Raw genomic sequence first — 17,102 nt, 5'->3', positions numbered from 1 at the left:
CTCCTGCACCTGGCTGGAGGCAGGGCCCCTCTAATTAAGGAATGGATTCGTGCTGCTCACGGGGATTGGACCTTCATTTCCGCTATTCACATTTGGGAAATAGGGATCTGAGGCCCATCTACCATGACCGGAGTCCTGCTCACTGGTAACTGGAGCAGCCATCCTCCTAGCAAAATTCTCTCTGGTATTTCTTTTAGCTTGCAACTCACGTACTCGTGCCTGGTAGGTTATCCATGCCATCTGCTCATGTCCTCCCCATAATCACGCAGGGCAAACCACAGGATACCTCATGATGTGTTCCGTTTCCTTTGAGCTGGTCCTGTAGAAGGGTGTTTTCTCCTAATGGCTGCAACGCGGGCCTGTGTAGGTAGAGTCAAGTTTATTCTCGATCCTGGACAGTTTGTCTGACAGTTGTTTAAATGAGTCCTGGTTTTCCTTAGTCAGTTTTTCCACAGCCGAGACGCGGGCCTGCAGTGGGGAAGAAATACTATCTACATACTGTCGCATATAGTTAGCCATTTTACCCACACTAGGTCGTGCCATAGCATCTTTTCCCCATACTAATATTGACAATGTATGGGTATATGCCGGAGGAGCACTCTTCACAACCTTCCGGAACATGGATCGGTTGCATTCCACTTCATCAGGATTTACAGGATCTGCAATGTCCCGTGGGTGTCTATAAATGATCTCTTGCACAGCTAGTTCTCTAAGGTAGTTAATACCTTTTTCTATAGTGGTCCATTTGCTTGGGTGGCTCAGAACATCATCTTTATAGGGATACCTGCTCTTTACAGCTGACAAGAGTCGCCTCCAGAGACTGATAGTGTTTGACCTTCTTGCAAGCGCCTTATCAATACCACCATCTCTGGACAGGGATCCCAACTGTCTGGCTTCTCTACCATCCAAGTCCATGCTATCCGCCCCATTATACCAGCATCGGAGCAACCAGGTAATAATTGGCTCACCATCATAACGGCTGAAGTCTTTCCTTATATTTCGCAGGTCCTTCAGGGATAAGGAGTGGTAGGTTATCTCTACGTCCGAGTCCTCCTCCTGTGATAGTTCTGCTTTAGAAGGACCTTTCTTGTGTGATGGGTCTGCTTTAAAAAGACGATCAAGGAGACCCTCATCTGTGTCGGGCCCTGACTCTGCCTGAGAAGGGCCCTCATCTGGGTCATGTGATGGCTCTGCCTTAGAAGGCTCTGAGTCATCGTCCTTCTCTTCACGAGCTGATTTCTTTTGGTGTTTCTTCCTGGTTACAGGGACGGTTGGTACAGATCGGGTAGATGCTGGGGTTTGAGTGGATTTAGTGGCTGTAGCGGCAGCATAACACCTACAGCTGTCCCTGCACCGACATTTAATCTTATACCACATCAGAAACTGAAACACATTCAGGACACCCGAAAATAAAAACATGCCCCATCCGAATTTTGCAGAATCTAGTGGAATCAGCTTGGCAAAAAAGGGGAAGGTAGTATTTCCCGAAGTAAAATTGAAAGTGTAATCATTAACAGAATCAGCTAAAGGACGCCCGGAGTGCGCAGATGAAGTTGCTGCTACCGATTCGCAATTAAAGCTGCCCATCATTGTGTCATAGAGATAAGAGATCAGAATAGTAACTGCCCAGTTTCACACAACATAAACATGTAACAAACCCCATAGCAAAATGAAACGTTTTGAGCAGCGCCCACTGTTAAGCCACATGTAAACATTCATAAGAAGCAAGCAATAATACGCTGCATACGGCAGGTGAGGCAGCATTGCAATACTCAGCTGTGAAAGAAACTGTATAATGAGATGAGATAACACAGTGTTCAAAAGTGACATTACCATCTTAGCTATCTGTTTTAATTTCCAACCCCTCGTAAAATCTCAAAGGAAGAAATCTGATACTCTCGACTGAGCTCTCCGGGTCTCCTCCCACCAGAGCTGGGATTCGACTTATCAGAGCAACCTGTTGGAGCTTCTCTCGAGCCCCACGTTGGGTGCCAATAAATCTGTCACGGTTTAAAGCTGGGACGGCTATTAAACCTGTGGCAGATGCTCTCTGTTAACCCTCCCGCCCCCCGTGAAGGGAAAGGGAAAGGAAAAAGGGAGAGAGACTTCCGGGTTGGAAAGTTAAAACAGTTTTAATAAACTATAATAATGAAAAAGAGTATAATAATAATATTGGAATAATCAAATATATACAAATATATACAAAACCACGATCGAGCTCCCCCGATGTCGGCCCTGTCACCACCGGCACTGCAGGGCAGGCTCCGGGAAGGCCCAGGCTGGGCCTAGCGACGGTCAAGAGCTGGATTCAGGGATGCACGGATCAGGATCGGGGGCAGCAGGAAAATGGACAGAGTCCTCTTCGGACACCAGCCATAGCAGAAAGAGAGCGAGACCCTCGTGATCCCCCCGCTTTATACCGAGAATGATGTGTATGGGATAGAATACCTTCGTTGGTCAATTTTGGGTCACCTGCCCTGTCCTCTCCTCCCTGCAGGTGCGACCCCCCTTCAGCTCTTCACTCGTAAGCAGTGAGGAATTTAGCAGTGACCTTGGTTTCTCTAAGAATAAGTACAGCAAGAGCCTTTCTGCATAACGTCCCTACCGGTGCCTCAGCAATAACTATAAACTTTGAGCATTATCAGTCCTAGAAGCAGACACTGTCTGCAAAACATGCAGTTAGTTTCAGAAAGTGCAGTTACTTAGAAGAGACTTAGCTGAAAGTAAAAATCACTGAAAGGAAAATTGGCCTGGTTTAGGCCAAACCAGGACAGTATTTTATTTTATTTATTTTTTCTTTTGTAAAAGACATTCAAGCAGAGTGGGGTTGCTGAGGCTAGGTGACAAGAGGCTGGGAAGAACTGCGGACAGCAAGGAAGAGTTGGTGAGCCTGACATCACCTGGGGCACAAGAGAATAGTTGGACTGGAGAGGACAGAGGAAGCGGTGCTCATGTGTCTGGCTTGGAGAAGCAGCAGCTGGCTTGTAGTGAGGCTACAATGACTGTATGGGCAGGACGTGCTTGTGGGACCCTGTCATGTGTGCCTTGTTTCTTCCCCTTGCAGGTAACAACCAGGAGAGATGACCTGCCCCACTTTCTCACCCCTTGTCTTCTTGCACACAGAGCGAACTTAATTTAACAAGAGGAACTTGCTCCTTTACCTGTCTCAGGTCAGGTAAGGGAGATCTTGGACATGCAGCTTGCCACAGAGTGGCTATGACAGAAATGGTGGCAGCTGGAAGCATAAAAGCTGAGGACATTGCTCAGCTCCTATGTTGGGTGGTCCAGGGTGGAAGATGCTTGTTGAGAGGAAACAGCAGCAGAAATGCAGGCTCCCAGTGGCTGCTGAGCACTGTTGCCCAATACTTACTTTTTCCAGTCCTATTGCTTTTCTGGAGCCAACACATCTGGCAAGTTAAGATGGTCAGGGCTACCAGGAGCAAGAGGATGGCTAGTGCCAGGATCCCATACTTCCAGGTACTGGAAAAGGGCATCTGTAAGCTGTGCAAGTCGAGCATGACAGAGCTTTTCTGTATCATGTCTTGTTCCTCTGAGAGAGAGGGAAGGAAGGGCTCAGCATTGCTAGTATTGTCTCTCCACATTGTACGAGCCAAGCAGGAAAAGGTCTGTATACACAGACAAACTGCAGCTCAGACCTGTATGTACAGAATTAGTCTTGTTGCCCTCAGAGGGGCTTGTTGGTAAATGTTATTTACCTGTGCTTGTGCTTGCAGGATCAGTACCACATTATCACAGATCTGTTCTCATCATAGCCACACAGACAGGCATCTGCTCGATTGCCCTGCTTTTGTCCAGAGCAATTCACAAAGCAGCTTACAGTCTTCCCAGATGAAAGGCCACTAGAAATGTGATGCACCTGTGATTTTCTTGCAATTTTTTTTCCAACCTGCTTCCTTGCCCTCCATATATCACTGCTTCACAACTGCTGGCTGCCTCCTTGTCACTTGCCCTTCTGCTTACCACCTTCTGAAAATGCCTGACAGCAGATCCTTGGGGGCAGTATAAGACCGGGGTAAGTATCCAATGATACTTTCCCCCCAAATGTTCCTCTAGCTTCCTGCAGTAGGCAGCTAAGGGCTGCTATAGAATAGAATAGAATAGAATAGAATAGAATAGAATAGAATAGAATAGAATAGAATAGAATACTGCAGCCTCAGTGGATTTTTTTATTTCCATTTATTCATCCAGTTGCCTTTTTAAGATGTGTCACATGCTAGCTTCCACAGTATCCTCTACCAAGAAGTTCTCCCACCCAACACAAGAACTACCTCCTTTAGTTAGCTGACTCTTCACGTGATGGAGTCCTTGCCTAGATCCTGAACTAGAAAAAGAACGGCAGAGTCATTCTCTGTTCACCCTCTCCAGACACTCCTGATGTCAGACCTCTCTCCTGTCCCTCAGCCACCCTTTCCCAGGCTGGGTAGTCCTAGCTCAGCCAGTCATTCCTCCTACAGAAGTTGCTCCAGATCTCTTCCCAACTTTGTTCTCTTTCCTTATCCTGCTCTTCCCTGCAACCATGAGATTGTACTACCAAGGGCCAAGTCTGTCTGGTTCACTGGATCTGGCTTGTTGGGTTTGATCCAAAGAAAACCCTTTGCGGGCTTATGGGATCAGCACCAACCTGGCTGGGTTGCTGTGATGACATTGGTGTCTGGGAGTTCGTTAGCTTGACTTGCTTACTGTGCTGATGAGAAATGTGCTCTCCGGCAGTCATGGCACTGTTTGCTTAGCAGGCAGCTTCATCAGATAAGGAAATTTTGGTGCCTTCCTTTCAGCTGTGCCTGCAGCAAATAGCCACTCATTTGCAGACCTGTTCAGGCAGCAAGACACTCGGGGAGCTGTAGTTTGTAGAGCAACTCTGGGAGGTCTAAGGTAGGCAAAGGAGACATGGGGAAAAGGAGGAGAGACAGGGAGAAGCAGGATCTGGGTGCCCACTTGTTGATCTGTGGGGCAGGTGTGAGAGCCTGATGGGTCTCTGTGCCGGGAGACGAGGGAAGGTCTCTGGAAATCTGGAGAAAGGGGTCTGGAGAGTTTGTCTTCTGCCCCGGGAAGGAACCTGACAGTCCTAGGAAGAAGCAGCAGCTTAGTCTGGGCTTCTGTCTGTGTTGCTTTGTTCCAAGATGAATGGTGGTCTGTTGGACTATGGCTTGGCATAGCCTTTCATCCTTACTTTGCCTGAGAAATCAAAGTGAGGACTGGAGGAAGGGATTCGCCCAGTGCCCTCAGGGTAAGGATCCCTTAAGAGCTTTATCACCCTTTTCAGTGGAGGACTGAATCCAACTGGAAAGGAGAAGGGATGGGAAGCTCATGTATGAGCAGTCCTTCCCATCCATGCCTTTACACCCATTCACTGTAAAGCTCTAGTAGGCAATAGCACTTGCTCTCTGTCTTTTTTGATTGCTTAAGGTGAGACTAAAACACTAATCTTGCCAGGGAAGCAAACATTTAACCCACATCTAGCAAACACGAGCAGCCAAGAAACAGTGCCCAGCTTCAGATAAGAGCTGTTCCAAGAAATTGCTGCCGTCTTATGCATCCCAAAACAAGCTTTAAAGCAGAAATCGGTTTAGTCAAACTTCCTGCACAGAAGCTCTGAATATTCATGATTTCTTCACCTCAGAAGAAGTTGCTGTCCATAACAGGTATTTTCTTCTATGACTTCTCATCACTGACTCTATTATCTGTACCTTTGGTGCAGAAACCCATGCAACTGCTGGGGCAATACAAAACATATCACCAGCAATCACTTCTGGGGATGAAGCAATAGCAAAGAACAGGAGGTGACTGGCAGAAACAGCCTTTTGTGCGTGAGACCTAAATCTCAGTCTAAATAAACATTTCCCAATAATTTGCTTCCTGAAAAAAATGGAACTAAGAGAAGCCTTTAAAACTGCCCAAGAAATTTAACTCACTACTAACCTGCAACGAGATACTGTCTTTAGATTAGCAAAGCATCTCCCTAAGAGGGGGCCTTACAACACCACCTCCTCCTGTGCTGACCAGTCCTTACACCTCTGCTTATGAATCTGAGGCTCCTTCCACTAGCAGGCTTAGCAGAGCCCCAAAATCTCCAGGCAAAGAACATAGCCAGATTTTTTCTCTTAGATACAAGTGCCCATAATGACTCTTTGCTCACCCGGGAGGTACAAAGCCACTGGTAGAGATGGCTGCCCAAAGCCTCACACATCTGTGATCCTTGGGTGTGCTCTCAGCTCACATAACAGCAGGGAGGTTGAAATATTGGATGTCTGTCTTGGGGAAGGGAAACAGTAATCGAGGTGAGGGTACCATCACATCAGTGAGGGGAACAGCACATTTCTGCCAGTGCAGAGTGGGCTCTCATCAGGACAGGGGGATTTTGGAGAATCCGTGAGCCAAGGGCACCTTGATGCTACCAACTAGACCCTGACATCCCCGTGTGATGACAACCTGAAGGCAGAAGAGTCTTGCCTGCTCCCTTGTAAGGGCAAGAGTGACCAAAGGAGAGACAGGTGACCCATGCGCTGACTGGCTTGTCCTAGAAAAGGCTCTTAACGTTGTTAACCATCACTGAGTTCTCTGTGTGGGCAGTGGACACTCACATTTTCAAACAAGCTCGTTAACTGGCTGTCATTCCCCTGAGAGAAGTTACTTTTAAGAACTTGCATCAAATTACATAGCAGATATTAAAAGAGCACACAGTGCAGCTGAATGCCTCCGTAACCAACATGCCCAGCTCAGCACTCATGGACCTTGATTGAAGTCAGCTTCCCCTTGCAGTAGGTCTGGTATAAAGACAGCTGCTGCCCCAGCATCACTAAGCAAGTTGGACCGCACTAATGTGAGCAACTTCTCTGCTGTCACACAACAGGGGCAGGACAGGCTTGACACTGCACGTGCATCTCCCTGTCCTCCCCACAGCCCCATCACCTAAACTGGGCTGTCACTCATTCCCCATCCTGTGAATGGCAGCCTACAGCAGACCAGGCGCTCCTGCACACGTACGTTTGCAACTCTGCCAGTAACAGAAAACCTCACCTCCTTTTTTCCCAAACTCCCCTCCAAAAGTGCTGCAGCTCCATGAGAGGCAACCCCAGAAGGAGCTCAGCTGCCCTACTAGAGAGCACCAACAGCCCTGCCAGGGTCCCGCAGTCTGGGGACATCATTGTATTTCCCTGCAAAACCAAGAGGATCCCCTTCCCAGTTCCTCCCAGGTGCCTAACTCAACACTGGGCAACTTAAACAAAAATCATACCTTCAGATATGGTGTAAAAGCAGGTCCTTGGGAGCCCTCCGAGAGCATATGCGCACCACACCACCACCGACGTGGTAAGAGATTGGTTTGCTGTACTAGAAAAGCAAGTTACCACCCTGCTCAGCAAGACAGGAGCCAATATTGATGAACCCATCTCAGAACAGGGTGTACGTGGGAACAATGTGGTGGAGAGGCTGCTGCTTAATTAACGCCAGCAAAATTGCAGAGGGCTGGTGTTTTGGGTGCCCGCTTGGGAAGTCCGGCCATCAGGGTCACGGTGAGAGCTGTTCCACACCGAGCTCTCTTGCAGCTCCCAGGAGAGGCCAGGCAGGCTCTCCCAGGCACTCAGCAGGACACGAAGGAGAAAGGCTGAGCTTCTAGATGCTTGTAGGAGAGCATTTATAACCCCTTGCTGCTCTTCGTGAAACCAGTCCATATTGGTATGTGAAGTCCTCCCAGCTCTGCAAGCCCATAAAAAGCACAGGATAAATGAGTGGCCTAAGAGAACACACTTTTCATCTGCTTTTGCTATGCAGTTCTTCCAACTCTTCTTTCTCTATCCAAAGCAATAGGTTCTCTTTTTTTTTTTTGACAAGTATGTCCTGTGGATGTTGGGGCTGGGGCTGTTGCAGCTGCATGCCAGCAGTGAATGGGAAGTCTTTGCACACACTAGTGGAGCTAGATCCATAGTCTCAGCTGTGCCAATGCCATCCCATACCCTTCCAGGGCTGTCAGGTGTAAAATCGAAGAGCCGCAAGATGCTTTAAACAGTTAGAGGCAATGAGCCATCTGAAAAGCAGGAATGGTTGTCTCTTTCACAAGATAGTGCTAAGTTACATGGAGGTTACAGGGCCAAGAACTGTGAAGGGAGGTGAGAAAGGAGGTAGAACACCATCCTCCAGTGCTTTCCTTCCTCCCTCACCTGGTTTTCACTCCTTACCCCACCTGGGCTTCGATGATTTTCCTTGTCTGTCTCTCCAGACAGATGTTCCCATTCTGTCTCTCCAGCCTTGGGAGCTCTGCTTGCTCTCTATCAAGCCAACCAAATCCGGCCAGATTTCTGCCCCAGAGCATTCATGAGCTGACTCTAACGCACCTCACTGGGATTATAGGTATCTTTGATCCTGCTGCAGTTAGGAGACATGGCTGCATGCCACGTAGCATGTCCAGTTTGGATTTGCTTTGCATGCTGTGGCACGGAAGGGAGAATGGATCCCCTGGAAGCCTGCTATGAAGAAAGCAGCAGCTCCCCAGCGCAGTCAGGGATGAACAAAACAGTCTTTTTTATCCCTCTTTGTGGGAGGTGCCACGGAGAAAACTCTTTGGTGCTTTAAATTCTAATTATCTCCAAGCACAGCCTCACTGCTTGATTTGCGGTTACTGCACATTAGAGATGAGCTGATGCATCTAACGCAGCTACAAGGAGCTCAATTAGCTGAGCTACACCTAGAAATCATGGCAGGCAGGCAATGTTTCCTCGACAATTACTAGGGAGTATTTCTGCACCCAGAAGCAGAAGTGCTTTAATCATCTCCAAAGCATAATTAGGGTCTGAACTAAGCATCTAAGTGAAGTGTGAAACAAGGCAAAAACAATCCCTATGGTGTAAAGAAGTAAGTTAGGGTGGGGAATGCTGGCTTTGCAGGATACTTTGGGTCTGTGCACTGTCCTGATGACACGCTGTGGTTCTTGGGATGTAACAATTACCAGTGAGGAAGGAAACAGCAAGCAGCACCAGAGGATCTGCATGAGTTGCTTGTAGGGTGCATGTGCAAACAACAGCTATGCTGGTGCTTTATTCCCCTCTGCGGATATTATGGGCTGCCGTGTGCCAGCCTCATGGCAGCGCAGCCCATCTTAGGACTTTTTTTGAGTGTCTGCTCTGGAACATCTTAAAGGGCTCGAGGAACTGCCAACAATTCACCTCTCCCACTACATAGCTACCTTTAATTGCAAGTGAGATACACTGTGACACAATATTGGATGGTTAAAGTTTCCATCCCCCCAGCTACACGGTCCTGAATCCCATGTGCCACCAATTTGCCGTCCAGCTTGGAAAGGTTTATCATCCATGCAGCATCTGACCCAGAGTGTTTCCTCCTCCTGCTGAGGTCTACATTTCCTCCCTTGGTGAATGCAGCTGGCTTTAGCTGAGAGAGGCAAGACTAACCTCACAAATTCATAAAGCTGCCAATTTGTCAGTCTTTGCCAACCTGGGAATGCATTTGACTGGCTAGCATTTATGGTGTGGGTGCCAGAGGAGTGGGAGAAGCAAGGAAGGAGGGGGCTGTGATGCTGTGCCCCAGGAGGAGAAATGCAAGATGTCTGTGGTTCTTTTGCAGCTGTGAGCAGGGGAATGGGTAATGTAGGTCAAAACTCATTGCCTTACAGGCAGAGGGACTTTCCAGCTTAGTGTTCTGTTTTTTTTTTTGTCTGTGTGTGTTTTCCCCATTGGTAAAAGAGACGAAATGAAAAGGAGGTGCTGAGGAGGAAGAGGTGACTGAGGAACTAAGCACACAGAAAGGAAGAGATATGTTGGAAATTATAATGAAGAATCATAATTTTCTGTGCAAAAGGGGAATTCAGGCAAGAAGTAACTCCCTTTCAGACTATTTTAGTAGAGGATTGGGAGTGTCTCAGATGGCAAGCACTGTTTTCAAAGAAAGTGGGGCGCTGTGGTTAACTCTTCAAACACAGTTGGCTTGATTTCCCCTGTCAGATTCCACTGGAGCACTGACATTGCTGTTAGCATCTGTATTATTTGGAGCTGGTGCCTGGGGCCTTGCTGGGCTGGAGCTCCCTCCTGAAAAGCCCAGGCAGCAAGAGAGCAGTCAGGGAAGCCAGGGCAGCCATGACATGATGCTCTTCCAAAGCAAGTAGCAGGTTTAGTTGGGTATAACCTGTTTGCAAGGCCAGTAATGTTTGCTTAACTGCTTCTGGAAACGTTACCTGGAACACTGTGACCTCCCTGCTGAAGATCATATGCTGTGATCAGTGAAAAATTTAAGTTTATTGCAGAATCCTAAACTACTAGTGAAACCTGAAGTTTCAACACACTCTAAACCACTGTTGCTGTTACTGAGATCTAAAATACAAACCTGCTCTCTCTGGATTTAAGTTCTCTGCAATTTAAGTTGATGAGAGCAATCACATGCTGAGACAGTGTGAAAGTCCTCTGGTTGAACAAACCAGCACTGAACATGTGTATCTCTGTGGAAGAGGATGTATTTTGTTTTTTCTTCAAACTGCTAAACATTTTCTATAGAAATAGCTAGTCTCATTGCCAGGAGTGCGTTGCACCATTCTAGAACAGTGACTATGTTTATACTGTTCCATGTGCCTCTAGAACTGACTTTATTTCACATGTTGCATTTTATTTTGGGCTAAGGCTTTCCAACTGGCAGATCATTTCTTCAGTACTCAAGGTGCATGTTTTTTAAGCTTCTAGTTTAAAACTAAACTTTTACTAGTTTAAAACTGAAAGTCACACCTGGATTTCTTAACCTTTTATTTTTGGCTGTGTAATTTTATCTTTAAGCTTCATTATACTAGATGAAAGTCAACCCTTGCTAGTAGAAAGTCACTGTTTGCAAACCACCAGCTGGTCCAATCATTTGCCCCGACTGAGAACCAGAATGAGACTGTGACATCCCAGGAGCTGCTGAGTGCTCCAAGCTGTGAACTTGGTATGAGCAAGGCTTTGACTGCTAGCCTAATATCTAGTCCACATGGAACATTTGTGACTCAGTTCCTGCCTGCTCCTTTTAGCTTAAAGTGGTGAAGACCCACACGTCTAAAATGCAGGAGCAAATTTCTCTGTCTTTCAGCTCTCCCAAGTTCACAGTTGTGACAAGGTTTGTCAGGGAAATGAGTTGGACCGAGAGAGATGAATAAAAACAGATGAGTTTTTAGGAATAGAAATCCTTGCTTGAGTCTTGTTTATGAGCACAAGTGTCTCTTGCTACAGTGGCTTGCTTCTGGATCCCAGGATTTTTATCTGGTTTTTAAAGCCAAGCACAAGACTTCACACTGTCCTAAAGCAGAGCACATGGCCTGAGTGCACGGGATCCTCCTCATCCTGGGTGGACCTGCAGAGCTCTGCCGGGCTGGCCTAGCCTGAGATGCTCTGAGCTCATTGAGATCGCAAAATATAGCTCCTGTTGTTTTTCTTGCTGAAGCTGGTAACTGGACAAGTGGCATGTGCTGCAGACACCTCTCCAAACCCTGTTCGTGCTTTTGCAGGGAATGCAAAACCACTGTGGGAACCAAGGCAGGCATGGGGTTTATCCCCAGGTAGAAGTGTGCCGTCAGAGGCTGAACATCTGCAGTGGGGCCATGGTGGCAGATCTGTCTCAGTGCTCCTCTGCCTGCAGCGGAGGAAGAAGAGGCATTTGGAAGAAGGGAGGGCGCTCGTTGGGGAGGGCGCTGACTCCCTCCCAGTGCACAAGGCGAGGAAGGTGCCAAGGAGCTGTGAACCAGGGGTGTCACCAACAGGTATTTCCCAGCTCAGTGAAAGAACAATGGTATCTACCCGGCGGAAGAAGACCAAAATGGATGTGGGAACCCAGACAGAGCTCCCACGGAAGGAGGCAATGGTGCAGGTCGCAGGCTGCAGGGAATGCTACAGTGTCTCTGTGGTGTCAGGGGGCTGTGTGCGCTGTGAGCAGGTAGATGATCTGCTCGACCGAGCGGCACAGCTGCAAAGCCAGGTTGAAAAGCTTCAAGCCGAAGTAGAAAGGCTTAGGAGCATTGGGGAGGCTGAAATGGAGATAGACTGGTGGAGCCAGGCTCTGCCTTCCCTGCAACAAAAATGGGAGCACCTGCCGGAGAGCTCCCAGGATCGAGGGACCCCTGTACTCTGCCCCTCTCAGGTGGAAAACAATAACCTAGAGGAGAGGAGTGAGTGGAGGCAAGTCTATGGCCGTGGCAAAAGGCGAGTGCCCTCCTTGCCTACCTCGCCTCCACAGGTGCCTCTGAGCAATAGATATGAAGCCCTAGTGGAATACAGCCAGTCCAATGGGGATGTGGTGGAGAGGCAACCTATATCAGAGGTCCCACCACAGTCAGAAAAACCTGACAGGCGTATAGCTACCTCCTCCACAAGGAAGAAGAGAAGAGTTTTAGTGGTTGGAGACTCCTTCCTAAAGGGATCTGAGGGTCCAATATGCAGAGCTGACACCCATCACAGGGAGGTCTGCAGCCTGTCTGGAGCCCGAATCAGGGATATCACCAGGAAACTCCCCAACCTGGTGAAGGCCACAGACTACTACCCCCTGCTGATCTTCCAGACAGGTGGGGAAGAAGCTGCATCCCATAGTCTGAGGGGGATGAAGAAAGACTACAAGGCCCTAGGACGGTTGGTGAAAGAGTCTGGGGCACAAGTTGTTTTCTCCTCCCTCCTTCCATTTTCAGGTGATGACATGGGATGGAATAGTAGGATTCTCTCTATTAATGCCTGGCTACGAGATTGGTGCTACAGGCAGGGCTTTGGGTTCTTTGATAATGGCTGGTTTTATAAGACACCAGGCGTGACGGTAATACATGGGAAAGGTTTATGTCGTAAGGGCAAAAGGGTTCTGGGACAGGAATTAGCAGGGCTCATTCGGAGAGCTTTAAACTAGATTCGAAGGGGGATGGGGTAGTAGCTGGGCTTGCACCACTGGGGCAACGCTCTAGTGTTGAGGTAGACCAGGAGGCCTCCCATCCCCCTGGGGTGAAATCGGTGTGCTCAGCTCGCTCCCTGAAATGCCTGTACACCAATGCACGCAGCATGGGGAATAAACAGGAGGAGTTAGAAATCCGTGTTCGGTCGGGGGGCTATGATCTAGTGGCAATTACAGAGACTTGGTGGGACGCCTCGCATGACTGGAATGTGGTCATGGATGGCTATGTCTTGTTCAGGAAAGACAGGCCACTAAGGAGAGGTGGTGGAGTTGCTCTTTATGTGAGTGAGCAGCTAGAATGTATTGAGTTCTGTCCAGGGGCGGATCAGGAGCGAGTTGAGAGTTTGTGGGTGCGAATTAAGGGGCAGGCTGGCAGGGGTGATACTGTTGTGGGTGTCTATTACAGGCCACCGGATCAGGATGAGGAGGGTGATGAGGCCTTCTACAGGCAGCTGAGAGCAGTCTCGCAATTACAGGGCCTGGTTGTCATGGGGGATTTCAACTACCCTGATATTTGCTGGGAGGCCTACTCAGCCAGCCATCCTCAGTCCAGGAGGTTCCTCCAGTGCATCGATGATAACTTTCTGATGCAAATGGTGGATGAGCCAACTAGGAGAGGAGCACTGCTGGATCTTATCCTCACTAACAAGGAGGGTCTGGTTGAAGAGGTGAAGGTTGAGGGCAGCCTTGGTTGTAGTGACCATGAGATGGTAGAGTTCAGGATCTCATGTGGCAGGAACAGAATAGCTAGCAGAATCACAACCCTGGACTTCAGGAGGGCCAACTTTGGCCTTTTCAAGCAATTGCTAGGGGAAATCCCATGGGACAAGGTACTAGAAGGTAAGGGGGCCCAAGATAGTTGGTTAGCATTCAAGGACTGCTTCTTCCCAGCTCAAGATCAGAGCATCCCAACAAGTAGGAAGTCAAGGAAGGGTACCAGGAGACCTGCATGGTTAAACAGGGAACTGCTGGGCAAACTCAAGTGGAAGAAGAGGGTGTACAGATCATGGAAGGAGGGGCTGGCCACTTGGGAGGAATATAAGTCTGTTGTCAGAGGATGTAGGGAGGCAATTAGGAAAGCTAAGGCCTCTTTGGAATTAAACCTTGCAAGAGAGGTCAAGGACAACAGAAAGGGCTTCTTCAAATACATTGCAGGTAAAGCCAACACTAGAGGCAATGTAGGCCCACTGATGAATGAGGTGGGGGCCCTGGAGACAGAGGATAAAAAGAAGGCGGAGTTACTGAATGCCTTCTTTGCCTCTGTCTATACTGCTGGAGGCTGTCCTGAGGAGCCCCGGACCCCTGAGGCCCCAGAAGAAGTCAGGATAGAGGAGGAATCTGTCTTGGTAGATGAGAGCTGGGTCAGGGACCAATTAAGCAATCTGGACGTCCATAAATCCATGGGCCCTGATGGGATGCACCCACGGGTACTGAGGGAGCTGGCGGAAGTCATTGCTAGGCCACTCTCCATCATCTTTGCTAAGTCGTGGGCAACGGGAGAGGTGCCTGAGGACTGGAGGAAAGCGAATGTCACTCCAGTCTTCAAAAAGGGCAAGAAGGAGGACCCGGGGAACTATAGACCGGTCAGCCTCACCTCCATCCCCGGAAAGGTGATGGAACAACTTGTTCTTGGTGCTGTCTCTAGGCACATCAAGGATAGGGGGATCATTAGGGGCACTCAGCATGGCTTCACCAAGGGGAAGTCATGCTTAACCAACTTGATAGCCTTTTATGAGGACGTAACCCGGTGGATAGATGATGGTAAAGCTGTGGATGTGGTCTATCTCGATTTCAGTAAAGCGTTTGACACGGTCTCCCACAGCATCCTCGCAGCTAAACTGAAGAAGTGTGGTCTGGATGATTGGGTAGTGAGGTGGATTGTGAACTGGCTGAAGGAAAGAAGCCAGAGAGTGGTGGTCAATGGGACAGAGTCCAGTTGGAGGCCTGTGTCTAGCGGAGTCCCTCAAGGGTCGGTACTGGGACCAGTACTATTCAATATATTCATTAATGACTTGGATGAGGGAATAGAGTGCACTGTCAGCAAGTTCGCTGATGACACAAAACTGGGAGGAGTGGCTGACACAACGGAAGGCTGCACAGCCATTCAGAGAGACCTGGACAGGCTGGAGAGTTGGGCGGGGAGAAATTTAATGAAATATAACAAGGGCAAGTGTAGAGTCCTGCATCTGGGCAAGAACAACCCCATGTATGAGTACAAGTTGGGGGCAGACCTGTTGGAGACCAGCGTAGGGGAAAGGGACCTGGGGGTCCTAGTGGACAACAGGATGACCATGAGCCAGCAATGTGCCCTTGTGGCCAAGAAGGCCAATGGCATCCTGGGGTGTATTAGAAGGGGTGTGGTTAGCAGGTTGAGAGAGGTTCTCCTCCCCCTCTACTCTGCCCTGGTGAGGCCGCATCTGGAATATTGTGTCCAGTTCTGGGCCCCTCAGTTCAAGAAGGACAGGGAACTGCTAGAGAGAGTCCAGCGCAGAGCCACGAAGATGATTAAGGGAGTGGAACATCTCCCTTATGAGGAGAGGCTGAGGGAGCTGGGTCTCTTTAGCTTGGAGAAGAGGAGACTGAGGGGGGACCTCATTAATGTTTATAAATATGTAAAGGGCAAGTGTCATGAGGATGGAGCCAGGCTCTTCTCAGTGACATCCCTTGACAGGACAAGGGGCAATGGGTGCAAGCTGGAACACAGGAGGTTCCACATAAATATGAGGAAAAACTTCTTTACGGTGAGGGTGACCGAACACTGGAACAGGCTGCCCAGAGAGGTTGTGGAGTCTCCTTCTCTGGAGACATTCAAAACCCGCCTGGACGCGTTCCTGTGTGATATGGTCTAGGCAATCCTGCTCCGGCAGGGGGATTGGACTAGATGATCTTTCGAGGTCCCTTCCAATCCCTAACATTCTGTGATTCTGTGATTCTGTGAAGAAGAGGCATTCTCCAGGCGTCATAGCACCGGAGGCGAGCAGCAGTGGTGTCCTGTGCTGTGGTGTGAGGGGAGAGTGCCACCCCCTGGGTAGCCAGCACAGGGGATGCTGCGGGGAACACGTCCTGCCAATGCGCGGTTGCTGGCTGCAGGCTCGTTTGGCCCAGGTTTGACTTTGGTTGACTCAGTGCTCAGCCCATCCTGCCGGCTAGATGGAGCCGAGGGAGGATTTGCCTGTAAATTATCTCACCTTCAACCTGTCTGACCACGACCTGCTTTGGGACCAGACCAGGAGCACCTCCGCTTCCCTCTCAGGCATCCTCATCTATCCACCACACCAGGCACTCTCAGAAGTTTACTTCTAATATTTGCTTAATTTTTTGAGAGTGCTGTCTTTACACCTAGCCAGATGCCTGCTTTTTGTGGCTCTCCCTACACGTGCTCTTGCGCCTCTTCAGCCCTGTCGTCTCCGCCAGCTTGAAATGAGCCCGTGTATGCCAAGTCCAGGAAAGCCCATGAATATGAAAATCCTGTTTAAGAGCCCCTCAGGATGGGTAGGTTTCTAAACACAAGAACTGCTTCTGCCCTTGATGGAAAAGATCAAATAGCTCTTGAAGCAAAAAGACATGGTTCTTTAGCATTTTGGGCAGCCTTGAGAGAGATGTGTGTTGAGGAAAAAACAAATCCTATCCTTCACACCTGCCTGAAGACACAAGTAAGCTACTTCTCGGGAGCCATTTGAGATCTGTGAAGGCTACTGTAGAAACTATGCTTAGGCAATGCTTTCCTTAAGTCAAAGAAAAGCCAGTTACAGCCTCTACGGGATGAACGTGTGAGTATCACAAGCCAAAGCCCGGAGGACACCTTTAACTTAGGTGCCCAGGCATGATTTGCAAGTGAACAACACACCAAGTGACTGCTCTAGGAAGAGAGATGTTGGGGAATGGCATTCCTCCTGCAAGGCCACTCCAGGGCAATGCCAGGTTTGCCTCCCACATTTTTAAAGCTACGTTCATTCTTTCATGTTTTAGGTGAGCAACAGCTGCATTTTCCCTTGGAACGAGGTTTATTAAAACTCTGACTGGGTAAGAAAACCCAGTCAGTGTCCCCTGAAACCAGGGGAATATCTTCCAGGCTCGCTGTCCACCTAAGGCTTTGACTAAGATCTCCTGACATGCTTCTGCTAGGAACTTACCAAAACTAAACATGTAAAACAAGGTATTAGTAGTATTGTAGTTCAGAAGTG

Source organism: Nyctibius grandis, chromosome 4, assembly GCF_013368605.1.
Source record: "Nyctibius grandis isolate bNycGra1 chromosome 4, bNycGra1.pri, whole genome shotgun sequence".
Classification (NCBI taxonomy): domain Eukaryota; kingdom Metazoa; phylum Chordata; class Aves; order Nyctibiiformes; family Nyctibiidae; genus Nyctibius; species Nyctibius grandis.
Note: the sequence above shows the minus strand (reverse complement) of the source record.